This window comes from Passer domesticus, chromosome 8 (assembly GCF_036417665.1).
Source record: "Passer domesticus isolate bPasDom1 chromosome 8, bPasDom1.hap1, whole genome shotgun sequence".
Lineage (NCBI taxonomy): Eukaryota > Metazoa > Chordata > Aves > Passeriformes > Passeridae > Passer > Passer domesticus.
In genome coordinates, this window is record NC_087481.1 from 35,048,678 (window position 1) to 35,076,216 (window position 27,539).

Genomic DNA, 27,539 nt, shown 5'->3' on the forward strand with positions numbered 1-27,539 from the left:
GCAGGAGAGGCACAGAGCCAGGGGCTGCTGCCAGCTGGCCTCGGCGGAGGCCACGGCTCCCGGAAAGGAGCCGCCTGCGCTGGACTGCCCGCCCCGCCCGGGCACCGACAGGAGGAGGTCGCCCACCAGCTACTGGCTCCCTCCATCAAGGGTGGGAAGAGCAGATGCCAGCAGGAATACTTCAGGGCTGAAAAGGGGAGCTTGGCTTTCCCTTCCAGGTTTTGGCTTTCGATCTTTCTGCACAATTTGTGACAATACACAGCCGCCTTTTCTGCCAGGGGTAAGTGTGATGGAAGCATCCTGTAGCCACACCAACCACAGGGGAGGATGGGCTTCAAGCTCTGTGATACCTCCTCCCTGACTGCACAGTGCTAAGTTCCCACGACCTGGTTTGACAGAAAAGGAAATAATCCATTTCAGTTGAAACACAGGTTGTTCAAAGGAAAAGAAAAAAAGTGTCTCCTAAGATCTGCATTCGGGCTTTCAGTCTGTGGAAACCAGAGCCACCTTCTGCAAAACAGAAGCCTCAGAGCTAGGGGTACTTGGTCCAAACTGGAAGAACTAACCAGCAGGATGCAGTACAGCTGGATTCAGTGGCAGTTCACACACTACGTCACAGGACATACAAGGGTGTTTTAAAAGGCTCAGGTTCTGCACTGATCCCAAATTACCCATGCACCAGGCAGCATGGGGAGGAACAAGGCTTGAGGGGGACTGCTCTGCGTGATGGGTAGCCCTGGCCCTGTGATGCTTCCCCAGTGCCCTCAACCGCAGACCAGCTGGAGACTGAGTTCTTCCAGCATCTTTTCACTTCTCCAGGTCATGTAGCTGGAGATAGCAGAGGCCTCCAGCCTCCCAAGATCATCCACTGGATGCAGGGCTTTAGGCAGGGACTTGCATGGGCATGGTCCTGCAGAACCAAGCTCCTTTTGTTTGGGTCTTGCTTTCAGGACTCCTGACCAGCTCCAGAGGCTGCTCTAACAGATGACAAGCGGTGCCCGATGTAGGGAAGGTTACATGCAATTTAGTGAGAATCTACCTGCCCCCAGCAACAGATGCTCTTGTACTAATAGGAAAACAAGTTTATGCAAATCAAAATATTGTGGTTTTAATCACTTGATCCAATCTATTTACAAGCTGGGTTTATTATTTTCTGCTAATTGTGAGGCTGTGGATCTGTCTCATTTTCCTAGGCAGGAGAGCCAGTTAAAGCAATCTTTCCTGCCTCCATGTCTGCCACACAGCTCTGCTTCTGAATCCTCTGCTGCTGCCCATGTGCTGCTCACGGGTGATTGGTGCAGACACAGAGGGAAACAGACTAGGGAAAAAATGCGTAAGAAACACAAAAGGGCTTTTTTGTTTCCATCCTCATCAGTTCAGCAGTCTGGTTCATTGTGCACCTGCACAAATATTTATGCTAACACAGCATAAGGATGGGAATAACATGCAGCAGGGAACCAAGAGGCTTAAGTAGTCCTGACAGCACAAAACCACAGGATGGAAAGAGGGATTGTCCACCTTTCTCACACAGCAGCATGCTCATACTGGGCATCATGGTACAGCTCCCCTCAGTATTAATAGCATAATTTATTCCTGTTCTGAAGAAGTGAATGCAGAAAGCCATCAAAGATGCTGACCCATATACAAGCCATCCACCATGGTGCAGTGACGGCCCCTTGCTTCCATGCCACCCCACCTTTCCTGATTCCCATCAGCCTGCGTTAGGGGCACACAGTCAGCACCACCTCCAGGACACAGTTTATCTTTGAGAGGCACAGATGAGACCCCTGCACACCTTCCATTCTGTTATTCCTGCTAGCACAGAGGAAGGGGGAGGAACGTGGCCACGCCAGGGACACCACAGTCAAAGCCCTGTGTTGCTAGCACCAAAGCTTGCACAGCCTCCAGCTTATCTTCCAAAAGTCACCATGCCACCAGCCAATGAATGGTACCCTTCAGCTAGCTCAGTATTAAATCAGGTGAGGCTGGTAAGAGGTATTCAGCTCAATGGGACTCAGAGGAAAAAAAATGCACATGAAGGTGTCTGAACACACTGGCTATGGTACATAAGTATAAAAACCTCAGAAAAATAGCTTCTCTTGTACATTTGTCAAAGTCAGAAGAATATTCTATAAAAGAAAGAAAGAGTTTCTAGAAAACCAGGTTGTTGAACTGAAACTGTTCTGAGGTGTATGAAAATAGTCTTCCTTTTTGGGGGGAACTGCAAGGTGTCTGGACACTGAGAATAGTGTCACAGCCTGAAGCCTGTTGAGCTGAGCTCAAAGGGAGGCCCTGGCCTCCCATCTACTTAGTTGGGGTGTTCCTAGTGTTCCTTTCATTGATGCAGAAACCAGGCAGTCATGGACAGTGGTATCAATTGTAGCTAAGTCAGCTGAAAATGAACTTTAACAAGAAAACAAACAAAGAAACAACAAAACCAGCCACAATTAAAACATTCCAAAACCACAGAAGTCTTCTCTCAATCCAGTGATCAAATCCTGCTGCCCAGTGGGAGAGAGGGGTGGGGTGTAAACTGGGACACAATTATCTCATGTTTATATGATTCTATTCAAAGGACCATTTCTAATGAACACTTCATTTGTATGATTTATGTAAACAGTTTCAAGAACAACAGAAAGACAACTACATTCTAACCATAAGCACAGCACAGCAAAACAGTTAAGAAATCCTTGCAGACACTCAAGTTTCCGTGTCACAGTGGGGACAGGACAGCACTGCGGTCACACCTGCAGCAGCGCAGGGGCAGCGCTGGTTTGGGCTCCCGGTATTCCAGGATGTGTGCTGCAGGCTGGAGCTGTGCTCCCCAACACCAGGGGAGCCTACACCTGAGCCAGACAGCCAGCACCCACAGCTGGGGCTGCCCTGCCCACACTGCAGTCCCAACTTGCCCGCATGTGTCAGCAACTTCTCCCATCATGGACAACACACTGGCAGCACAGGAACTCCAAAGGGTAGTCTTGTAAGACTGCAAATTAAAGCTATGAATGTCTGCCAGCTGCAGCACCTTTCTGGAGCAGGGCACTGGTGTCACATTGACTTGTCTAAGCAAAGTGGCCGTAACTTCTGGTCATCAAAACTTCTAAGCCATTAATTTATCGAGATTAAAGTCTATTAACCAGAACTCAAGAGATTAAGGTTGAATTACATACAAAAGAAAAGATTTGAACATTTTAAAACATATTCTGACATGTTATGCTTTTAGCAATAATTACATTATAAGACATGTGTTTGACACTTATTTTCTAGTGTTCAAAAAATATTTCAGTTGCTAGCTCTTTGCCATCTGTTTCCCATCATTATTTCATTAAAATAGTTTTCATCTCCCTTATAGTAGAAGAGCAAGACTGCTTTCTATATGACTGGATTATCACCTCCCTTACTTAAACAGCATCATTCCAGTATTTTTTTTTTTAAGAGGCATATGTACCTCCTCCAAATTCCACCCAGTGAGGGCTAACAAAGCAAGCTTGTTAAAACCATCCAAATACATCTCCTTCCCTCCACCTGTCAAGAACACTTCTCCAAAGTCTCTGAGGAAACTAAATCAAATAACTCATCTGCTGCAATAAGCATGGGGATTTTCCTCCCTGAAAGGGAAAACTCACACTTCAATACACCTTGGATGAAAACCAAGGTCTAATGTACAATATGCACCTTACACCACACAAAACACCATTCCCAGGCAAAATACTAGAGATCAACAGCTTACACTGCTGTGAGTACCTGTGCAGGGGCAAAGTTGCCCACATACAAGGAAGAGGTGGTTTCTGAGCAGTTATCAGGAGCAAGTGCAATAATTCTTACCTGGAAAATGCTGTTTGCAGCTGCTCACCGATTTGTCAGCACACACGCTGCTCTCACCTCATGATTTATGATGCTCTCTCCAGCACTGAGACTTCTATTACTGTCCTCGTTTATTGCCTGCAGCTGTCATTCTCACCAACAATTCTACAGTTGTTTGTAGGTGAAGTATCAAAGGTATTTAGTGTGCACCTAGAGACGTAATTTTAATCAAACCTACTCACAGGCAGTATTTAAATGTTAGAACAACTGCACAGAGTGCAGCAATTAATATGAACTTGACCAACCAAAATTATGACAGCCAGAAACGTTTACTCATAAATGCCTCAAAAGGATGGATGTCCAACAGGCCTGTGAACACCTGCTGATTTGTAAATGAAGATAAAAATAGTACCCATAGATCACAAAGCCTTCCGACAGGTATTTGAATGCACAATAAATATTAACACAAGTTCAGCAATTTCACTTTCCATGGCCAAAATGTCGCTATGGCAGTAAATGCAGCTACGTCTTTCTCACCACTCATTTTTCTCAGCCAGCTCTTTTCCCCCTTAAACTAGTTGGGTTTTCCAGCATCTCCTCAAAAGCTGCTGAATCTGCCTGGTTTAGAATAATGACAGTAGAAGGGAAAAGAATTTTACATCCAAAAATTTCACTTTTAGAGATCTCAGCATTTTCTAGACATGAGAATTTTGCAGATCAGGAGTTCTGACCCACTGCAGTCCTTACTTAACCTTTCTGGAAGTCACAAGTTGCTCAATGATTTGAAAAGCAGGCAACCAGTGTTGCTAAGTGTGACAACCAATTGCACTACCCTGTTTTGAGAAAGGGTGGCAAACACCCTCCGTGGGTGAATTGGACCTACCAGGACCTAACATGGCATGGAAATGCAGCAGAAAGTGAGAAACAAGTCCTGGACCTAAGCCTAATGGTACTTTCATGTGTACTCTTAAAGCTCCAACTCCTTAAGTGAACCAATTATAACAGCATCTCTGTCCATTTAATTGAGTTTCCAGTGTTTGTGAGCCAAGACAAAACCTGAAAATATGGACCCTAAACCAAGGGGTACCAAAAGCAGATTTTGCAAAAGAATTCAAGTTTATTATTACATAAAATTATTTTATATGCCTGGATTCTAATGGCTGAATATTTTAAGGCTGGCAATCTTCAATTAGTATAATCATTAGTCTAAGCACCAAAATCCACTTCCTGTATTGAAAGTTCTTTTATTCAAGACTATCCACACTGCATAGCTTGAAAATGGCACTCAAGGCAAAAACAATTGTGAATTTACAACCAAAAGGTAGCCTGAGGGCCATCACTGTCACAGCCAAGCTTGATTTATAGCTGAACAGATAGTATCAAAATATAAACTACAAATTAAACACAACTCTGAAGTAGAAAAAAATTATGGTTTTACACTATGGTGATAAACTACCAAAGAAGCTCTGGTGTTTGTTAATACTTGCAATATATGCAGATATTGACTGATCCTATTACATCCTATTACATCCCCCTGCTCCAGTCCCTTCAGCCCAGATGATGGGGTCACATTGAGAGAGCTGTGCAGAAGATGCACTCACCAATTGTGAGCCCACATTAAACCACAAGTGGGTGTGCAACAGTCTCCTTTTAGGTTAAGGAACAAAATCTCCTTGTAGAAAGAACACTAATTGTAGCAAACTTCAGAGTTCAGGAATCTTTTAGTTATTTAAATCCACAATATACCATTTGTTTCCCATAAGATTTATCAGGAAAACAGATCAAAATTGGTCATATATGCCTCATTAGGAAAAAAAAAATCAAGAAAAAGCTGAATTTACCTAGATTTTTAAACTTAAGGTAGCCGAGAGGTCATTTAAACTATAATTGTTCTTAGATTCAAATCCAGATACACATTCTATCTTCAGATGGTGTCTCTAGGATCTGATCACTCAAGCATGTGTATGATTCTTCACTGACAAACCACCTGACTCCTCTACTTGTGCAACTTGCATTACTCATAAGAAATCCTTGGCAGAGGCAGACCAACATATGTTAATTACTGGGCTGCATTATAATAGGTCTGACATCTTGTTTCTCATCCAGGGTTTAAAATAAAAGGAAACAACAGTCTCTTTCAATACAAAAGTACATATTTTTGCATCTCAGGCTAAAAATATTCTACGTTAAAAACACAAATAGATCAACTGCCAAAGAATTCCTGCCTCTTCAGTGCTCCTCTGGAGGGTTTAGCCTTATTCAACAATGAAGGAAAGCAAAGAGAGGTTGGTGTGTATGTTTTAACCTTTTATTTACTACAAGATATTCCTAAATTGGGTGCAACCGGTAAAATGGGAGCTTGACTCACCAATATTTCATTTCTTGTATTAACAGGTTTTCAGATAACGTTGGTTGCCAGTTTCTTCAGGAAATAAGGTATAAACTCATGAACTCTGAAGATGAGCATGACTACAGCAAATATATACTTTAAAATATATTTTTATTTTTCATATGGCAGGAGATATGTACTATTTCTTTATTTTATGATTTAATATGCTGGGGTATTGCTAGGACAAGATGTTGGCAACATTACAAGTATTTTTGATTTACATTTCTCTTTATCGAGAAAAAGATACTGAGGGCCATAGCTGCAATTTCAGAAAAAGGAGTAAGACTCCACACTGACATACTGTTTCTTCTTGGGTGACCAAGTTAAAATTTTTAAATCTGAATTTCAAATTGTGTGTCACCATAAAACTTCTAGAAACATGTGAAGTTTCCCTTAAATTTTCAAAACACTAATATTCCAAAATTAGGCACTGGTATCAGATTTTATGTCGCAAAAAGTGTTGCAAGGAAGTTCACGCATCGAATGATTTATTGCATTTAGGATGCGAAACCTTTAAGAATACACTGAAAACGCTGTCTCAGAGATTGGGGTTTTTTTCCCCCAAGTGATTAAACAAGTGTATGTCACAGCCATGACCAGAAAGCTCTGGGCATCCATCGTCCCGTCCCTGCCCTGGGTGCTGCGCCGGGGCAGAGCCGGTCCCTCTCCCAAGGCAGAGTGCCAGCCAAGAAGCTGCAGCCAGGAGCAGACAGATGGTGGCCAATAAGGAAACTATCACAGCGTCTTAGTCACCATGGCACAGCCTGGGCACCACACAATAGCAGCCTGCCTATCATCGACTTTATCCTCCTTTCAGCTCGTTAATGTGTTTACCTGCATATGCCTGCGGCTCCCAGCTCTGGGCACGCAGACGCCGAGCTGGAGCTGTCCTGGGTGAACCACTCCGGTGGCATGGCACTTACAAGAACCCATCACAGCCTATCAGAGAGCTAAAGGCAGATATCCAAAGGTTACAAAACACTGCCTTAAATGCAGCATACCAACCACCACTCTGGGGGAGCAGCTGTGCTCTAGGGCAGCTAAGAGGAAACACGCCAGAGTCTTAAAAATAGATGTTCCAAGTACCAATTATTTAACAAAAGAAATATTAACAGATGAATCCTAAATTTTCAGCATTTTTTTGTATTTATTTGGGGATAAAACAACCTTACTTAAGGATAAGAGAAGCAGCACAATCCTGAATTTAAGGCACTCATTTGTTTCTCCCCAGCCAGTTGCTCAGAGCTCCACTCTGAACCCCCCAGCAGCAGCCACCACTGCCACCTCAACTCTGCCTCTGCAGACCCTACACCTCTCAGATGCTTTTCAATGGGTTCCTTTACAAAAGAGCAATCTGCCATGAATACAGGTAGAATAATAATTATTGCAAATATTTTCAGAACCCGTTTTAATCAAAAAAGCTCTGAAGCACTAACCATCCGCAGCACCGCTCTTTGCAGAAAGAACCACTGCCTCACCCTAGCCTGAGCAGCACCAAGCACCATCTGCTCTGTGCCCCAGGGGGCCCTTCCACTCTCCCAACCTGCACAGCTCCAGCCTCTGCCACCGGCAGTGGAATCCAGCAGCTCTGTTCTCCCTGCCGCACAGACATCGAGGGCACAGCAATTTCATGTGGATGTTTTAAAATATTTATCTTCTGTCCTGTTGCTGATTTCTTCTAAAGCATAAGCCATCTCCAAATGGCCATCCCTTTATGCATAACTCATACCCAAGGATCACTCAGAACGCAAGGACTGGTCTCCAAAGGAAGCATTGATAATGCTCACACAAGTCCAAGTATGGCATCTTTCATATCTAAACTGTACCTTTGCTAAACACCAGGTTCAAGTACTTGTTATCAACAAACACTGCAAAGGTTCCCCCGGATTGTTTCTGTACTCTGTCTCTTGCTGGTCACCAACAGCCGGTGTTTTACTTGTCCTCTGCTAAATAATAACACAAGGCCAAATGAAACTGACTCCTGAGTTACACATAAACAAGAAGTGCCCGCTGCAGAGGGGGGACTTTGTTTAGTGCAGTTTGAAGCCCTCGCGGGTATCCAGCTTCCCACGCAACTCCTGTCTGCCTGCTGCCACAGAGCCTGGAGCAGCAGGAACACAGAGCCCCCCCGGTTGCTCCTTCCTTCCAGCACCACCTCAAAGCAGCTGGGACTGGGGAGTGACAGCCAGGGCTGAGCAGAGCTGAGCGTGCCCTTCCTCTGCAAGGGCTCCCCACAGCCACACGAACTGCTGTGGCAGGAGCAGGGGCAGAGCCAGCCACGCAGCCTGAGCAGAGCAGAGGGCAAACGACTGAGAAAGGACACAGCACCCACACGCTCATGCTGCCAAAAAGCTGCAGGAAGAAGATGGGAGCCTGAGTGTTTTAACTTGCAAGGCTGATTTAACGAAGCCTGAGAGGGCTCTGCTAGTGACCCAAAATAACTTCTCCTTACATAATACTGTTATGATTTTAATGTGAGAGATGTCAGAGTATTACAGTGCCAAAAGCCAAAGCTAAGCATTCATTTGGAAAGCTAGTAGGCGCCCATCTCTAATGGTATCTAACTCCAGCTGGACTGCAACCCAATACTTTTTAAAACAGTGATGTAGATTTTTGGAGAAATCTCACACTTGAGAAAACAAGCAAAGACTCAAGTACAGTTCCCGTAAGAAACATCTAAAAGCAGGACTGGTAGCTGCATTAAGTCTCACCAGGTGAGACATATCAGAGTGGGTATCTCAGAATCAAAAAGGGACTTGTGAATGGGATCAATTTGAACACTAGCTTGTAGAGAAACAGCCTTGACCGCGCAACACACACTGAATTCACCTTTTCAGTCACAGAACTACCATCCACATCTGCACATAAGTGCCCACTGCAACTCAGCACCTTGGTTTTCTGTGAAACAGAAAGGTAAGGTTTTGTGGTTTTGTAAAGCACCTAAAGCACAGTGAGCTGAGTGTGCAGATAGTCAGATCACAAAAGCATGTACAGGATGACAGTTCACTGGCCTGACATCCTTTAGAACAAGAATTCCAGTTAAAAAAAAGGAAGTTTAATTAAATATAAAGTGAATTAACCTGTGCTAAGTGGAGAAGAGAAGCTTTACTTGAAAAGGCTTGCGGAAAGCCTTGGGTTGCTATAAGGGAGACCTAAGTATAAGCTGTATAACAGCTGCAACAAAGTTAACTTCTGTGATCCCACTGCTGGGAAAAGAGTTATAAGCATTAAACAAACACAAAACTTACAAGGACACTAAGACACTGGGTAGACTGCCTGACAACCATATCATTCTTCTTTTCCCCTGCAAACCTGCGGGATAATAAACTCTTCTCTCTTTCATCTATGGGTAGATGTATAAACAAACTACTTTTCCAAGAAGTCAGTGTCAAGTCTCTAAAAGTGCTTTTTAAAGCATTTTCTTGCCCCTTTTTTTTTAGCTGGAGGTAGGGTTGGCATACCTTGGAAGGACAGGGAAGATAACCAAACGGCTTTCTGATTCACCTAGAAATATAAAATAGTTTTAAACTGAAGTGTAACAGTGCTTATTGTCAAAATAGTTTAGCTGCAGGAACTTGTATTTTGCAATGTATTTTAAGTAAATGCATTCTCTAAGAAAATTTTCATGTTTATAAGGCTTCTTTTGGTCATTTACAATAGTCAAGATCTTAGAGACGTGCAGTACTAAGGAAAACCAAGGCTTATGTGAAAGCAGTGATACGTAAGGTATTTCTTATTTTCACACTATCTATGGAGGCATCCCGCCTTCGGGCTGCACAAACTGAAGGCTGTTCAAACTGGGCACAGACACAGCGGGACAGCAGCTGATGAGTTTCTCTCATTTCCTCAAGAAAGTGGCTGTAGATGGAGGGGTGGAGGTCTTGCAACTCAGGGCTCAAGCCTCTCCTCCCTGTGAGTCAACTCTCTTGTGGTGGATTTTTTCCCCTCACGCATCACACTCTCACACCTCTAAAATAACCAAGAGCAGATGGTAACCTTTGAGCTGGAGAATGCCCATCCAGCAGGCTGCTGGACAACAGTCATGTCCAAGAGAAGAGCACAGGGGAAGGGTCTGAGTTTCACACAAAATCAAAGTCATAAAAACACCTTACAAGCTTACAATGATTTCAGCTTTTGGTGAGGCAGACTCCGAAACCCCCTTTGTCAGTATGAGAGCAGACAATTTCCAGAGAAGTCACTGGAAACCTTCTCAAGTCCCATCTCAAACCTTTTCAAGCACCAACTGCCCCGCAGTGTCAGCCTCAGCGTTTTCCTGCATTTCTCCCTCACCCCACAGTGCCCTTATTTACACAATAAACCAGTATTAGATCAACTCATCTGTTTTCAGAATGGGTGTTCAAAAACACAAGAAGAGAAACCTGCACGGCAGAATTTACGGATGGAGATACAGAGGTGTGTATTTCAGAGCAGCCTGAAAGACTCCACTGTTCTCAGAGGGAATCAGGAACGTAGCCAAGAAACAAGCAGATACACATCAAGGGAACTGTTTTTGCTACTAAATGGCCAATTGAAGCCCCTACTATTCTGTCATATATCTATGTCACTGCAGTCCCAATAAATAATGCTTTCTGATTAGTTATGAGACTATCTAGAAATCTCTAAGACAGATACCGTTCACTGTGCCAGCCAGTCGGTCATCGGAGCCCTGAAGTCCCAAAGGAATGAAAAACTACTACATGAATCCAAAGACAGCACAAACTTGTAGTCAAGGTATTGTTTTTTCTCTTACTCCTCAAACATGTTTTTACCTAATCAGCAAAGACGACAAACGGTATTTCACAGCACAAAGAGCTACCACATGAATGAGGCAGTTTCCCCATATTTGTGCATATTTGGTCCAGATAGCATTAACTAGAGAATACTGACTGCTTGATATGCAGTCAGTATTCTCTAGTTAATGCTATCTGGACCAAGCTGACTACCACACTAAACCAACAGAAGAATTTACCAGTTACCAGGTAAAGAGTTGAGAACATGAGAACAAATAAGATTTCAAGAAAATCCAAATAAAGACAACCATCTCCATATTAGTTTTGCGTGACTTTATCAGATGCTTCACTTTTGTGGCTTTCAGTCTCGTGCTATCTTTGACAACACATATGTATTATCTATATGTTAGAGTTGTTCCCCTTTCTGAAGTCAGGCCCACAGCAGTGCTGCTTTTCCCTGGAAACAAAAAGGCTTACAGCAACCACAGTCCCTCTGTGCCTACAGCCAATACTGACAAATGACTGGCATACAGCCCTACAGGAAGAGGATAACACAACTGGCTATGGATCAGGCAGCTGGACCATCACCGGGGTAGGTTTCACAGGTCTGAAGGAGGATGTCTTAGCATGAGGACATGAGTTACAAATCAGGTTTTCACCATCCACTGTCATAAGCCAGGACAAACAAGAAAACATAAAATGAATAAGAAACCTCTTACACAGACTAACAATGAGCAGTAGAGGTAATACAAACTCGCACTTTTATGAAATTTGCACGGGTTTGTACCACTGTGCATATAAATGGGGTTTTGAGCAATTTCTTTTCCTCCCTCCCACTGCCTGGTATTGAGCCAGGAGCCTTTCAGCTTCACTTTGGGAATCAAGTCAAAGCTGGTCTGCAGAGTCAAAACAAACCCTGGATTACCAACCAGGGGATATGCTTCCCACATTTATGTTAATGGAATGTTACTGTGATAGGTTGTATGTCACTACCCCAATATTAGTACACTAGACAAAATAGAAACCAGCTTGATCTATAGAATTATCCATGTAAAGGACAGAAATCCCTTTTCAAGCTTAGATATTTCACTAGATACTAAAACTTATTTTAAAATGCATCAACCACCACAAATTGGAAAGGATTTCTGGGATGTTATACCAGGAGTAAAAATTACTTCCTCTGTCCTCTGCTACAGAACTAAAATGTATAAGCAACTGAAGGAAACTACAGATATTCCAAAATGAATGATCACCCATGTGAGCCTTCAGAAGGGCGAGTTCTTTTAAAGAATGAGTCATTCCCTGTGGAGTAACTTAATTTCTATTGACACTTACAGGAGAAATTAGGTTGAAAGTGATTTTGTCTGTCTAAGAACAACTTTGCTTTTTTTACTGGATACCTAATACCCATAGAAATTTGCCCTGCTCCATAAAGAGAAGGGCAGAGCACTGTACTGAAGCCAGGAAACTTCATCTTTGCAGGCAATGTAGACTTCGGTGTATCTTAAATTATTAGAACCAAAAATAACACGTAACAAGTGTAAGGCCATCTCCTACTCTCATAATACACTACTGCCTCCAACAGTCTAGCTGTGGAGATCCATTACAAGTCATTGCCTGGACATTTCCCTAGCAGCCTATATTCTCTTTAAAATATTCTAACATTAGCCAAACTGAATGTTAATGATCACATGAAACCCAATGGAAGTGAAGAATTGAAAACTGCTACATAAGAATTTTCTGCTTTATAGTAAGAAGGGGGGAGGAGGAAATCAATACAAAAAAACAACCTTTTAAGCCAAAGACACCATTTTAAAGCTGAAATTATTTCTAATACCACTGACAGCCTCAACTTGTCATCAGCAGGAAGGCTTGCATACACTTGGAGTGAAGACGTGAATTGAGTGTAAGGAAAACATACAATATCTGAGCAGGAGGTCTGTCTGTGGTGGTTCTATATTGATGTTTTGCTTACTGTGTTTTCCCATAAAACACACCTAAATGGATAAAGAGGGCTTGTGCTGCTTGTCCTACAACAGGCAGTTGACAGGAACAAACATAAACCAACATAAACTCTTCGGCAGTATTCTCGCTGCTTTGCTGTAATACAGGATAGAATTTCACAAAAATTGGTCTAACTAGGAGCGAACAAATTAGCCAATTGCATAGTGGTCAAATTTGCTACCACAGGCATTAACTGCAGTCCTACTTATTTATGAGAAACAGGCTTCCCAGGTAAAGCCATAACAAGCCAAGCTCACGCCTCCTGCAGCATTTGATCACCCACGTTGTTAGAGCAGCACAGCAGGCACCACGAGTTCCTGGCCAGCCACTACCTCCATTTCTCACAGTCACATTATCTTCTATGTGACTGGAAAAAGGCTGGATCCCTGTTGTTCTGAAACCTATCAACAACACTGGGGAAGGCAAAAGGAATTCCAATTCTTCTTCCTTTCCCAGATCTATTTTTCTTCCTTTTCGGGAGAGAAAACAGGTTTTCCAAGCTGCTAGTACAAACATTAAATTGCTAAAAACCTGCCAACATTGTCTCCAACTATAGTATCAGTGATGTAACTTCCACCCGTGCGGGTTTGGGGTGCTGGTTTGGCTCTGCTTTTGCTTCTTTTTTTCTTCCCCCCCCCAACAGAAAACCTTTGGAGCCCATAAAAGTGGAAGAGATTTGGGGCAAAGGGCAAGCAACTCCCAAGAAAAGTTATGAATGGAACTATGCTACAGAGAGCCTTGCCTTTCCTTTCTTGTACAGGAGAAATCATTCAGATGTTGCAAAAACTGATCCATTATCTTTTGTGGGTTTCTTAAAATAATCTAAAAACAGAATTGTACACCATAGTAAGATCGCAGATTTATTTCATCCCAGAGAGCACAAAACATTCTCTGTACATGTACACAGCAACTCACTTCTTTCCTGAAACAAAGTTTTCATTGATCCTTTGCCACACACTCAATTATTGTTTCTAATCATGATCGTTTATTTAAGGTATTGTGAACTGTAAACAATGCAAACAATGCAAAATAAAAGCATCTGTCCATGTTGACAAGAATGTAATTGGCAGGTTAGATATCTATATCAACTGGTCCCAAAGGCATTCTTCTTAAATTCAGAAAGCCCAAAGTAAATTTAAATTACAATTTACAGAATAATCTTGAAATCAGCCACTTTTCAAGGTAGTGTTATCTTGTATAGATAAAACTCACAATCTGTCAATTCAATCCCAGGAAATGCTTCATTGTTTTAAAATATAATCCTAAAGATTTTTTTTTTTGAAAGCTTCTTTCTTTTTTTAATGCAGTGGATTATGCAAAATTCGTGGTCCTCCTTGCAACCATGGGGGGAAATAATCTTCCTCTCGTAATGTAGCAATTATTGATACATATGTAAAAAGAGCAGAAATCAAGGCACTTTGAAACAACACTTTAAGAAAATACTTGACTATGGGATATTCAGGGGATTTCAAGTCAGGTTTTCCATAGTCTCACTGTAAAAATAAGCGACCTTTTCCTCCTCCTGTTCCCCACCCCAGACTCTGAGGAAAACGGCCACCAAATGCACTCAGCTAGCCTCAAAGTCACACGTGCTCCATTGCAGATCTTGCTTTCAATGTCTCTTTTGTTTGATGGCTGGTGTTTCAACATCCTCAGCTTGGAACAGAGAAAGGTCAGAGCGAGTCTTCTGGCATTCACAAACCTGCACCAGGCCCCGCCAAGAGAAGATTGATGCCATAGTACATTTTCCCCAGTCAAGAGAAGGAAGTGGAGCTCTGAATCCACGACAAACTATGTTCGTCAGAGGGATTTGTTTCCCAAAGGTGTTTAGCTTTGCTACATTCCTTTGTGAAACTTTTCTGCTGGTGCTACTAATGTTTTTGAGTTACCCACCGTGCCATGTTACTGCCTCCGTATCGTAACCTGAACAGGTTCCCAGCAGCAAGACATTTTAGCCATACATTCCAGCATACAGCCTTTTAAAAAAACTGCCCTCCAGATTTTGCTTCACCCCCACGTTATCCCCATTGCCCTCCCACCTGCTGCCCTCGCCTTTCCTCCCTTGCGTGGGGAGGAGAGGCTGCACCATTAAACTTCCACTGTGCAAGGCCAAGGTCCCTTCCACAGCCAGAGAGAAGCTGTTGCTAAAGATTCCTTAAAAGCTTTGGCACTTCACGGCAGTTGGAACTACTCAACCAGAGCTGGGAGCCAAAGCTTTGCCACAGCATTAATGGGCTTTTGCCCTTTTAAATTTTATAAGCCTGTCGCCTTTCTGATGCGCGCAGTTTTATTCACAGCCCTAAATGGCCATTTCATATTTAAAAGAAAGCTTGCATAGGTAGCACCCTAAAACTACCCCAGGTCATTCATCACCCCAGCACTCCTACTGTCTCTTAGGAAACCTTTGATAGAGCATTTGTTCAGGCTGCCAAGTTAAATCCTCTTCTCTCGTGTCAATGCATTGAAAAAAGCAGTCAGAACACCAGCTTCACTCAGGCCTGCTGAAGTAAATGGAGAAAACCAATTCCTCTGGCACTACAGAGCCATTAAGCCGTTTGCAGATTATTAACTGAAGCACAAAAATACACACGGCGCACAATCGGACGACAGAGCAGAGCTATGCCTTGAGTTCGCTTCGGTCCCGAAAAACTGACGATACAGCCGCAATTCGCACCAAGTCACGCAGCTGCCGGGCTGGGAAGCGGGACCCCGGCAAGCCCAGACAAAAGCGGCGATGCGGGGTCCCGCTGCCACGGCCCGGCAGGTTCCACCTTTAGCAAAGGCGGCGGTGGGGGCTGCACTCCAAGGGGCACCCCCGAGGCGCCGCCCCGCGTCTCTCATCGCAGCCTCCGAGGCGGCACCGAAATTAAACTTTGCACGTGCAAAACAAAGTTTACAGTCTAAAACCCCGATTATAGTAACAACTTCCTCCCCCTGTCGCAGGCTGCCGTACTCCTTCCCCGCTACCGCGCCAGCCCAGAATGCTATCCCGAGCCCCGCGGGGGGGTGGGGGGGACAAGAGCGTGGCTGGATGGCTCCTATTTTTATGTTTACATTCCTGAAGTGTCTTTTAACTGGCTGCCATTCTCCCTCTCCCCGCGAGCAGCTCCGCCGGCCGCCCCTGGAAGCGCTTCCCCCGCTCCCCTCGCACAAAGGCGGGCGAGCTCCGGCCGGGTCGGGCCGGGCAGGGCAGGGCACCCCCGGCCCTCTGCCCCCGCGCCCCCTCCCCTCCGCCCGGCGGCTTCCTGGACAGATGCACGGGGGGAGGGAGGGGAAGAGGGACGGAGGGGGGGCTGCTCCTTCCTCCTGCCTGGCGAGAGAGGCCCAGGTCCCAACTGGCTCTCAAAACCCAGACGCAAGGAATGTACACCCAGGCAAGCTTCCCGGAGCCCCGAGAACAGGCGCAGGCTTCCCCACGCGTCTCCCGAGCCCCGCACGGGCGGCCGGGCACGCACGCCCCGAGCCGCAGCCCCGGCCCCGCTGCGGGGCTCCTGCCCGCCCCGGCGGAGCTCGCCCCGGCCGGGGGCAGCCGCCGCCCCGGTCCCCGCAGCCCCCTTTGTGCTTGCGGCGGCTCCGACGCCCGCCCGCCTCCCGCCGCGGCTGCTCCAAGTTCGCCCCGGGCCGGGTCCCTCCGCGACCCCGCGGCCGGCCCGGGAAGGGCACTGCCCGGCTGGAGCCGCTTCCCCGCCCGGGCCCGGCTCCGCGGCTGCTCGCTCGCCCGCGCCCCGCGCCCTCGCCGGGGACAGTCTGCCCCTTTAAGAAGTCTCCACACATTTTCTCCCCTTGCAGAATAAATATGTTGTTGTTTTCTTTTTTTTTTTTTTCCTCCCTGTACACCTTTTTCCCCAGCGTGGCCGCTCCATTGTTTCTGCTCCGCCGAGACGCAACCCCTGCCCGGCCGCGAACGGGGAGGTGCGAGCAGGGAGCGCAAATAGACGCGAAACTTACCTACGGATTGCAAAGCAGCCTTGCAGCAGCAAAATAATAAGGAAGAAGGCAGGCAAAATCCTCTTTCCCAACTGATTTGCAGCTCTACTCGGGTATTTTTAAATATATAATTTTGTTTATTCCCCTCCTTTCTTCCTTCTCCCCCTTGCTTTCTTTTTTTCTTCCTTCCCCCCCCTTTTTTTTCCCCCTTGCCCACAGACAGTGAAAAGGAGCTCAATGTTAGTGGGTGAGTAAGTGAATCAACTAGCAGAGAGCACAGCAAGTTGAAGTGTCAAATTACATTGGCTATTCTATTACCAAAGGGCCATGCTTTGTGGCTGCTGGCAAAATCTGTCCCAGATTCCTATCTGAAAGGGAGCTGCCTCCTACAGGGATGTTCTTCCCTTCGCCCTCTCCCTTCCCCTCTCCCCCCGCAAAGCACACACCCCCCCCCCCAAATCACACCAAGTTAAAAATCTTAGATACGAGTTAAAATACAAATATTGTCTTACAGTGTCTTTTAAGGCGGGGATTCTCGATTTAGTCCTCCTGAATACCAAGCACTCGGAAACCCTTCCACTCTGGAAACTGAAAGCTGGAGAATATGTATACTCCCTTCGGTGTTTTTGTATTATTAAATAGGGGAAAACCACCCTGGACACAGCACACTCTCAAGCATGAGGTGTCTCCGTCTCTGTCGTCTTCACGAGAGAATTTTTACGGGCATGGAAGGAACTACCGGGCGGGCAGGGGGATTACAGGGGAACGCCGAGACATCCTGCTGGCTCCGTTATTGCACTTTAGCCCCCCACCCCCCTCCATTTATTGCCACCACCCCCACCCTCGGGGCGGCTGTTATTTTCGGAGCCCGGAGCTCCCGCCACCCAGGTAGGAGCGGGGTTCTCCCGGGGGTCCCCGCTCAGCCGGGGAAGCCGGGCGGGCGGCGGTGCCCGGCGGGGCGGGCCCAGGAGGCGGCCCCGGCACGGGGGGGCGGTCAGGGGCCGGGGCCCCCCCGCCGCCCGGAGCGCGGCCCCCGGCGCTAACAATAGGGCGTGTTTTTCTGCTGTTTTTCTTCCCCTGTGCTCCTTAGGAAATCCAGCCCGATTTCCAGGGAGAAAAGAAGAAGAAACCGTCCTTGTCTGACGAGCCCCAATCTGCTGAAAAACATCTCCCTCGACTTCTCTTCCCCTTGATAAAACACTTCCAGGACAATCAATATTTTATGATGAGTTGTTAATAAGCCTAATATATTCATCCCTGCTCCAACGGGGCTTGTTAGATTATGCAATTAAGATAAGCAATTTAAACAGCACTGTGTAGCTTCTCACTGGTCACATTCGTCTTGTTGTTGGAGGAGGAGAACGACCGGGACTGTAAAGGGATGTCGGATCGCTCGGGGAAGGGGAAGATTGTCTAATTTTTTCTTATTTTTTTCAGCTGCCTGCAGGCGGAACGGAGCGCTACCGCCGCCGGTGTCCCCGCGGGGCTGCCCCTGTCCGCCGCCGGACGCGCTGACCTGCGCGGGGCTGCGCCCCCCGCCCCGCTCATTCACGCCTCCGTGGCTTCCCCGGTGAAAAGACCCCTCTGCCCGCCCTTCCCCCTGTGCCTCGGGGCGCGGGGGTCCCTGCGGGCGCTGCGCCCGCGGCCGCTCCCAGCGCGGAGACGGAGCGGCGGCCGCCCGGCCCGGCAGCGCCGCGGGGGGAGCCCCGGGCGGGCAGTGCCCCGGCGGGGACGGCCAGCCGGGCGGGCGGCGCGTCCCGCCGCTCCGGCGCGCTCCGGCTCCGCGTTTTGCGAGCGGCCGCGGTGTCAGCCGGGGAGCGCCGAATAACAAAGGCAAGTTTGAGAGCAGCCGCCGCCGCCGCCGCCGCACAGGCTGCGGTGACGTCAGGGAACAATGCCGCTGCCAGCCCGCCCGCCCGCCGCCCCTTAAAGGCGCACGGGCGCTGCCGGGGGCCCCGCAGCCGGCCCGGGGGAGGGAAGGGACGGGGTGCCTGTGCTGGGCCCCCCGCCCTGCAGCGGGTCCCTCCGGCATTGCCCGCCCGGACGGGGAGCGGAGGAAATTCTCCGTCTCACGGCTCCTTGCCTCCCTCCCGCGCCGTGCCCCGCGCGGCCTCCGCCGCCCTGATCGCTGCCTCCAGCCGCCCGGAGGACGGGAGCGCTCGGGCCCCGCCGGGCGGGCCGCGCGGCCAAAGGGCCCACGGGCCCGCTGCCCCGCCGCTCGCAGGAGCCCCGAGATCCGCCAGGGAGTGTTCTCGCCAAAGGTCCGGCACCTCGGGGGCCAGGGCCCCAGCGCTTCCAGCCACTTCGGCTTCTGCTCCCGCAGTGACCCCTCGCTTCTCCCTGGCACGGTGCGCTGCCCTCCTCCCCGAGCCACATCGGCCCCGTGATTGTAACCTGTAGTCCACAGGTTTAAACAGTGGATAATGTCCAGTCAGTGCAGCCCATTTCACTCCTGCGCAGCATTAGATGTCTCATTGAAACAAGCGCAGAAAAAGCCCAGCCTTTTAGGTAACCAAAAACAACATTGTAGCAATACAGTAATCTGACAATCACACACGTCTGGGCATCTTACCTTAAGAATTCATTTGCAATTAATACCTTTTTAAAGCATCAAATTTAATATTTTTTAAGGTGTCAAAACTTCTGGCCTGGACATGGGCAAAGTCAAAGCAGTAGGTTTTGACGCTTTATTGCTTGAAGCCATTTTACAGAAATAGATTAGAAAATTAAATCTTTGCGCAGCAGCACCATTACAAGGTTACAACTATGTCCACTATATTTAAGCACAACTTCCACTGGTACCATCCAGGCTGAAAACAAATTGGCAAACACACATTTACTTTTCAAGCTTTTTGTAGTTTTCCTGCGGACTGTGTTCCACATGAACACATCATGCAGGATTTACCAGCTGCATCACCCTGCCTTCTTTCAGTAACCAAGCTGCCTGATCAATACAGTATGTGGCTAGGAAAATAAAGGTCTTGCAGGAAATCATTGTAGTGATTTAGCAGGTGCCACTGTGCCCTCTGAACCTGCCTCTGCTAAACTGGGCTTTGCCACACACTGTTCAGAGGCACCAAAGGGGTTGGAAGTGCTACCTGTCCACAGGGGATGTGCAACCCTAGCAGCCTTTGCCACTTGCAGTCACTGGAGCTCAGCCAGCATTGCAGTGACAGCACACGTTAAGTGGTGTCACAGCCGGATCCCAGCTGCTACACCTGCCCACACAGAGTCTTCACTTCTGCAGTGGCAGGAGACATTTCCTGTTTCTTCCATAGGATGTGTTGGTCACCCATGAAGTTTTGCCCCAAAAGTGGTTGCAGCAGTCAGTTTATCTACTGTATGTATCAGTTTGTTTGTAAATTAAATTAATTCGTGAGGATTAGGACAACCTTCATTTTCTCTGACCTGTGCTGATACTATTCATGAATTGAGAAAAGTGCCACTAATGCATGTTGATGTGCTTTTTTTCAGCCAGGGTCCAGGCTATCCACAACAAAGAACTTTTATAACTGCTCCAATTCACTGCCAATTGTCTGCTGTGGCATAAAGGGTAGACTGGTCAGTTGGACTGAAAAAATGAGTTAGGAGGTTACATATATGGCAGGGTCGGCTTAGGGTATTCAGTGTTGCCCCAAGAACACCCCTCTAAACAAAGTCCTCAATTAGGCCAATCAGCCTAATTATCCAACTCAGTTGCAACATCAGAGCAAAGCAAAAATAGTATTCACAAAATGACAAAGGATTGGGCCCTTTTTGTTTATTCTAAGAGACCAGGCTGCTCTTCATGTTCTCGGCAATTCTGAGACCAAGAGGTCTTGGAACAGCTTTAGAAACAGGCTGCACAAGCCTCAGTGCCTGATCTGGGGTCCTGGCCTAACAATGTTCTGCTGCTGCAGTAGCAAAGCCATCAGCAAGCATGCAGACAGACAGTTATCCACATTATTCCATGCTCTGTGGTGGGCCTGTCCACAGGGGATTAGACCAAATCTGCTAACCTCATTTCTGTTATATAACCTAAGACAGATCTGAACTCTTTTCTCCAGAGGATTGTATGGTAAACCAGAATATCACCTCCCCCTAGCCCTCTTCAGCTGCAGTTCAAATTAGGTTTTGCTGCTGTCATAATTCATCCTGCACCAAAATGAAAATGGAATTGATTGAGATGGCATGTAGACCTTGTGTCTAGACATACCCAGGTTATTTGTATATACAAATTTTATCAGGTAACTGCTATCAATGCAGCTCCTTTTGGAGCTGGGTTTAGCACATACCATGGAGGCCAAAAGCGGGGCATGCATGCTTAGATCCCAAGTCCACACTGATCTATTGGGTGCTACAGCCATGGGTAACTGGGCTCCCTAGGTTAACAGCTCACTCAAGCCAGCCCAGCAGGGACTGCAGGTGTACAACAGACACAAAAACTGCCTGGGATCAGTGCTGATTTCCAAACAGGCTGACACCAGCATTGCCTTTTTGGCGGCTGTTTGCTACACTCAGACCAGTGGCACCACACCAGCTGATGCTCCCCAGGCACACATGTTTAGAAGACTTCTGAGCCCTCACAGGATTATTCATCCATCAGCACAAGTCTCTGATCTGCTCCTCTGTCATAACCCATCGGTTTAGCTACAGCAAATGCTTACTCTGATCAATAGTTGTGTTGAAGTTTAGCAAGTCTTTTTCTGCAACACTAAAGGATGCCAGGAGTACTACCGGATGCAGTAAAATTACACCTGTGTGAAAGTGAGATTAACTTTCAGTGAGGCTGCAGTCAGGCTGTACACATTACTTCACATACATGAGAAACTGATACTGTGTCCACTTTTGTATTTTTGTTAATACTATGGGAAAGAAAACAGGGTTTATTTGGATTCATAAATTAGAGACAAAATTACTATGCAAAGACATTAAGGAAATTTGCAGTTATGCAACATGAGTCCTAGAGGAAAAAGTAAACAACTTTACTGAGAAAAACCAAGTTGAAAACAATTACAAGACATGAAGAGGGAAGTAGCTGGAGATTTGGACTTTTCTCTTTTTGCTTTTCCTTTTGAAGCCTGAAAACATTTGCATATTTCCTTAAATTTCATGCCTAGGTCCTTCTCAACCCATGCTGCCTAAGTCACAGAGTCATTTGTGACTCATATGAGCGACTGGATTCCTCCAAAGAAGCTGTCACATGACAGGCAAGACAAGGATCATCAATGAGACATTTTTGGTCACTAAGGATACAAGTCTTATCTTTTATGGGAGTTTACACTGACACGTCCTTTTCACAGTAATTCTTTCTAAACCAGACTGCTACTCACACCAGGCTTCTGCAAACTGTTCTCTATACTCCAAGCCCCAAACTCACTGGGAGCTCTATGGGGTGCCACTGTAAGGCAACACAGACACTCAACAAGCCTCCAGTCTTGCAAACACAAGCCCCAAGTAACTCTGGCTGCTGAGCAACTTGGCACCCATGCCTCAGGTATGCATGGGTGTTCTCTGAGAAGGATCAGAGCTACAGTTTGTAGTGTTGACCTCAGCTCTCATACACACACCATGCTGGATTATACATGGGGTTTGATCAGTTTGACAAAGAGAATCAAGCCATTAAAAATTACATAGGAAGATAACACTGAACACCAGGATGTATGCCTTCAAGATGCAAAATTACATCTTAAAACCAAAAACAAGGGAAGGAAAGGATAGGAAGAGAAGGTATGCCGTGTATAACATACTGAAAAGGAGCTTAACGTATGTGAGCTGAGGAAATGGAGCATTGTAAACATGCTGCTGATATAGTGCCAAAAGGATGCTTTTATGGGAATATAAACATTAGGTACTCCTGAGCATGCCAGGAAACCTTCTTAAGAAGAAAAAGACTCTGCCCTGTTAGAGTCAAATCCAAGCCCAAATTAAAGAACCAAGCATGTCTCCACTTGGAGAAATCTCAAATCAAAATTTGTGCTGGGCTGAGGTCACTTGACTCATCCAAACCTTGTCCTTAAAGCAAATAATTTCTAGGCATCCCAACTGAGATTGGTAAGTAGGGACTGTAGTTACTTCTGTTGTTACTAAATGCTTTTCAAACTACACTATTACAGTTTCAGGAGGAAAAGTGAAAAAGAAAACAAAACCTTATCCAAGTTGAAACTCAGGGGAATGTATTCAAGCAGAATATAATTAGCAAACTGGAGGATGGCCAGCATGAAATGTGCAACATCATAACAAAAAAACCCCCAAAATACCCAAGGATTTTGAATGAGCACAACCATCAGGACCTTATTTTTAATCTTTTCCACCTAAAGCAATCCAATAACCTTATGTAACCCCAGATATGCCAGTAGCTACCTCAAGAGCACATCACTTGGTGTGTTAACTGAGATGTCCAAGGTATGGACTTTCATTTCATAGACAACAGAGGAAGTACTACTCCATCTTTCTATAAGCTGACTACCTACTGCCAGATTTTGTCAGGAAGCAGGTCTTCTTTCAGCCTAAATTTTAATGGAGAAAGGTAATGAGATCTAAAGAAAAACAAATTAAACCATGTGTAAAACATGAATGTCGCAGTCAAAGTTGGACTTCTGTTTTTCTCCTCGCTTTCAGTTTTTGTGTGTTGCAGTCAGGGGAGACAGAGACAACAAAAACCACCAGCACCAAGCAGAGAACTTGGGTTCAGCTCTGGTCTGAGCATCTGTGAGAGACTGTAGTCTAAACTGGCCAGGCTGACAATGTGAAAGGAGGGCAAAGAAGTGTAAAATAAGATGTTACTCTCAAGACAGTGAGAACTGCTTCCTATCAGACAGAGCTTGCCAGGGCACTATAACGCTTTGTAACACAGCTGGTCATGCTAAATAAAATGTAGCCTTAAACACACTTAGGACTGGATTCTCAATGGGTCCTCCAACTTAGCAAGCAGCATAATCTATTTTTTCCCTAACCAACTGTATTTAGTACCACAAGGGATAGTTAATACAATTTCCAAAAAAGAAAAAATAAATTCATAAAATATGAATAAATAACCATAAGTTATTTACATACATAAATGTTCTGTAGCATAGGATTTTATTCACTAACTGCCATATTGGCCATAAAACGTGCTTGGGAGCCCAAAGTGTTACTTTATTGCATTTAGCAGCAACAATGAGCCTCTCCATTTTTCACTGCCCTAACAAAGAGTATGGTTTTCTACTGTCTAAGAAGAGATAACCAAACCAAAAACCAAACCAAACCCACTCAGTCCCATGTGGCTGTACTCTGCAGAGGCATAGTATATGCAAATGGCACAAAAGGCCATGAAGGCTTTATCTGTGGTCCATGAAGTGAAGGAAACAAAACAAAACAAGCAGCAGATTATTTTCTTTCCTCTTCTGGGGGACTACTTCGGGCAGAAGGAGCAGTGCAGAATTTCGTAATAAGGCTCTCTCACAGAAGTACCACAGGCAACAAATTCCTTACAGCTGAATAGGAGAATAAGTGCAAAACTGAACACAACAGGAAGAGGTGTGGTCCCTAATGCATCATTTGCTGTATTTTATTGTATGTGAGCCAAGAAAAGTAGAAGGCCACTGAAATTCCTAGAGAACAGAAGAGCCCAGAGAACCAAGGAATTAGCAGGCTTTCTAATGCTTTGGATGTTTATGTTAAATACTTTCTATAATAAAAGAAGCATGTGTCTTGCAAGAAAAAGCATTCATGAGCTGAAATTCCCCTCATCATAATTCAAAGATTAATTAAGATAAATAATATAATTAAGTAATTTGGAAACACTTTTTTCCCTCAGTAGTAGACATTCAGCTTGACATAACAGCCAAGGGGCATGTCATGAGGACTCGAGTCATGCTGACACTTGTAACTGGAGGAAGAGCGCAAATACAAGAAAAATTTGGGAATTCTATTCAGGTGAACTACAGATGTGATAGAGGATATAGCTACAATTCACCTATAGGTAATCAAGAATTGCCAGTATTTTACTAACTGCAGAAGCTATAGCATCCTGAAAACATTGCTGGAAGTATATCTTGTATTTCCATCTCACTAGAACTCTAATTTGGACAGCTTATTGACCTACTTTCAGTATGCCACAGCTTCCAGCATGTTAACCGCCCCCCCCCTCCTCGAACACTCGTGGCTATTTCAAATAAGTGCAAGAAAAAGAAAGACTGTAGTGCAGATGTTGCTTGTGCATACAATCAATGCCTCCCTCCCCCACTAAAGTTTAATAAGGATTGTTAGTACATCATTGTAGCTGGTAATTGTGTAGGTACACATGGTAATTGCATGTATTTGCACTAATTATGTAAATGCACAATAATTAAAGCTCCAGGGTTTTCATGGTAAATTTTTAAGACACTCATGGATTTGTCATGGCAAAAGTGTCAGTCATGTAACCTAGTGGGAAAGGGAGGAGGAAGAAATTTAGGAGAATATAGTTCTTAAATAAATGCAAATATTTATATATAAATAAATGGATAGAGGACACTATACCATCAAACACAGCTGTTGTACCCAGGCACACTTTATTTTCAGAGTCTTTTATCAGACTTGAAAAATAAAATGGAGAAAAAACCCCAAAACACATGAGATTAAAACTAAAGATCAAGTACACCCTCACTTTATCCACCTAATGTCTCATCCTTTTCATTTAACCAGTGAAAGGCAGAAATGAATTTGTGCTCTTTTTGCTGTTATTGTGATCACTTTCTAATATTACCAGTTTTCTCCCTTTCCCACAGGCCTTCTCACACTCCACTGAACATGTCAGTGGAAATATCTGGGTACTGCTTGATTTTGGATCGATCTCCCAGCACAGTGTGCTGTGTTAGCGCTAGAGTCATACACTGGAAATTCAAGTAGCTTTTGGTTTGGGGTTTTCCCCCTTTCATGCCCTCCCTTAAGGCTTCAGTCATTCTCCTCGCCCTCAAATCTTCAGCTAGACACTTTCAGGTTTCCTCTGGGGAGCACCCAGGCCCTCCTGTAAGCACTTTCCTGTCTGTCCCCAGCAGCCCATGGTGCAGCCCCGGCTGAGCCTTTGCTGCCATGCCCCGAGGACCTGGAGGCTCTGGGAGAGCTAACTACCATTAACGACTTCAGGCACATGAAGGAAATGCAGCTGTGGAAACACACAGGCTACATCTCCTACGAAACCAGCAAAGCGGGACATGCATGCTCCAGCTGTTTAGCTGGTTTCAATCACCTCTGCAGCAAACCTGAGCAGCTCCCTAGAACAATCCCATTATCCTTATGCCAGGACCACAAGGGGCTGTTCAAGAAGCACAGCAAGGTAGCGTGAGGTACTATGAAGTCAGAGCACCACTAAGCACTTCACACTAAAAAGCCTTCCCTTTCAAATCACAGTGGCTGAGATCTTAATCACTTAAGTCAAGTACTGGGTTTTTTGGCCATTGAAAATTGTCTACATTCATAAGACTTAGACCACCTATAAAACATCAGCCTGATTGCACTTAATGCAGAAACAACCTGTATGCCATCACCCCCATTTGATTGTGGGTGTGCACATTGTGGGTGTGCACAGCACAGCAGCAGTCTCATAGCTGCCCACCTTCACTCATGGGCACCTCAACAGAGAGTCAGCACAAGCGTTTTAAGCCACTAAAACTTGAGAGCTTAAGCCAAGGCACAAAAGAGAGCTTCCTCAGGATTTACAACAAAACTGTGAGGTTTATCAGACTCAAACCCACACGTTACTACTTCTTTAAATCCAACCCCCTACAGCTGAGTCACAAAGCTCTCTGTCCAGATCCATAGCTCTCTCTATGTACAAGGAAAGTTTCACTCCTTACCTGGAGGACTGAGGACAGGCTCCTGGGCTAACAGAATATCCCAAACCGCAGCCTTGAGACACTTGTAAAGCTGCACTCCGAACCTTCCTCCAAGGTTCCCTGGGGCATACCCAGCTGCTAATTTCAGGAGGGCTTTTAGTACAGCTGTTTCAAATTGGCTCCTCAGCCACAGCTGGGGCAATAATGAGCTCTCTCTTTAATACTTCCTGGGCTGGAGGAGTGGTCAGGAATGCTGTTATTTTTTTAAAAGCTTATTTTTGAATGTCCAATCTGCCAATTGTTTTCTGCATAAAAAAACCCAAACAACAAAACAAAACAAAAAAACCACAAAAAGCAACCTAATTCAAACAAACCCTTCTCCCTGCAAATGCCCCAGTCCTGTTTCTGAAAAGTGGATTAATAAATGTTTCTGCACTTACTTAACAAAAAAAATACCAGAACTACATTTGATACTGATACTCTTTCACAGATACTCTTTCACTTTTAAAGCTAAAATTAAGGAAAAAATGTAGCTATGTGATAACAATGGGTCAAATCTAAAAGAAATATTTTAAACACAGCTTTTAATTAGTGGGGTTCAATCCAACAAGAAAAGCTGATGGGGACCGAGTAATTTCAGCTTTGTTTCTAACAATAGTCATATCTTTGAGGTTTTTTTCCCCCTATGTTAATAAAAATTAACATGGGGGAAAAAATGGGGATGGAGATTAAAGATGGTAAGATGTCACTTTAAAATTTTCAATTTGCAGTAATGTTTTATAATTAAGTGAGAATCTTTCAGGAGCAGAGGATTTCACACAAATGCAGTCTTTCTGAAAAAAAAAAAAGCATTGCTAAAACAGTGATCTGCTGTATTAATTTGCTTTAATTTTTCAGTAAATTCATCTG

General features: G+C 45.3%; 1 protein-coding gene across 10 annotated transcripts in view; it reads right to left on the reverse strand.

Annotated features, from left to right (window-relative positions):
• Positions 1-26,805, reverse strand: part of ZMIZ1 (zinc finger MIZ-type containing 1) — a 347,370-nt gene extending 320,565 nt beyond the window's left edge. For 3 of the 10 annotated variants that reach the window (XM_064430326.1, XM_064430320.1, XM_064430325.1), the window contains exon 1: positions 16,876-17,224. The gene's annotated coding sequence lies outside the window, so the exon portion shown is untranslated. Of the gene's footprint in view, positions 1-16,875; positions 17,228-17,366; positions 17,570-26,651 lie in introns of those variants that run through there. The other 7 variants (XM_064430336.1, XM_064430327.1, XM_064430330.1 and 4 more) reach the window with 6 other exon arrangements.
• Positions 26,806-27,539: the final 734 nt, after the last annotated feature.